The following is a 1,250-nucleotide window of genomic DNA, read 5'->3' on the forward strand; positions in this document are numbered from 1 at the left end:
ACTTTGTTCTTTGATTTGAAGTTCCACCAGAAGTGTGTTTTCATACAAAAACTGTTAATTACAACTAACTTTGTCCATCCGATTCGAACTTTGTACTTCGATACGAAGTTCCACCAGAAGTGTGTTTTCATACAAAAACTGTTAATTACAACTAACTTTGTCCATCCGATTCGAACTTTGTACTTTGATTTGAAGTTCCACCAGAAGTGTGTTTTCATACAAAAACTGTTAATTACAACTAACTTTGTCCATCCGATTCGAACTTTGTTCTTTGATTTGAAGTTCCACCAGAAGTGTGTTTTCATACAAAAACTGTTAATTACAACTAACTTTGTCCATCCGATTCGAACTTTGTTCTTTGATTCGAAGTTCCACCAGAAGTGTGTTTTTATACAAAAACTGTTAATTACAACTAACTTTGTCCATCCGATTCGAACCTTGTTCTTTGATATGAAGTTCCACCAGAAGTGTGTTTTCATACAAAAACTGTTAATTACGACTAACTTTGTCCATCCGATTCGAACTTTGTTCTTTGATTTGAAGTTCCACCAGAAGTGTGTTTTCATACAAAAACTGTTAATTACAACTAACTTTGTCCATCCGATTCGAACTTTGTACTTTGATACGAAGTTCCACCAGAAGTGTGTTTTTATACAAAAACTGTTAATTACAACTAACTTTGTCCATCCGATTCGAACTTTGTTTTTTGATATGAAGTTCCACTAGAAGTGTGTTTTCATACAAAAACTGTTAATTACAACTAACTTTGTCCATCCGATTCGAATTTTGTTCTTTGATTTGAAGTTCCACCAGAAGTGTGTTTTCATACAAAAACTGTTAATTACAACTAACTTTGTCCATCCGATTCGAACTTTGTTCTTTGATATGAAGTTCCACCAGAAGTGTGTTTTCATACAAAAACTGTTAATTACAACTAACTTTGTCCATCCGATTCGAACTTTGTTCTTTGATTTGAAGTTCCACCAGAAGTGTGTTTTCATACAAAAACTGTTAATTACAACTAACTTTGTCCATCCGATTCGAACTTTGTACTTTGATACGAAGTTCCACCAGAAGTGTGTTTTTATACAAAAACTGTTAATTACAACTAACTTTGTCCATCCGATTCGAACTTTGTTTTTTGATATGAAGTTCCACTAGAAGTGTGTTTTCATACAAAAACTGTTAATTACAACTAACTTTGTCCATCCGATTCGAACTTTGTACTTCGATACGAAGTTCCACCAGAA

This window comes from Anopheles moucheti, unplaced genomic scaffold (genome assembly GCF_943734755.1).
Source record: "Anopheles moucheti unplaced genomic scaffold, idAnoMoucSN_F20_07 putative_Y_2, whole genome shotgun sequence".
Classification (NCBI taxonomy): domain Eukaryota; kingdom Metazoa; phylum Arthropoda; class Insecta; order Diptera; family Culicidae; genus Anopheles; species Anopheles moucheti.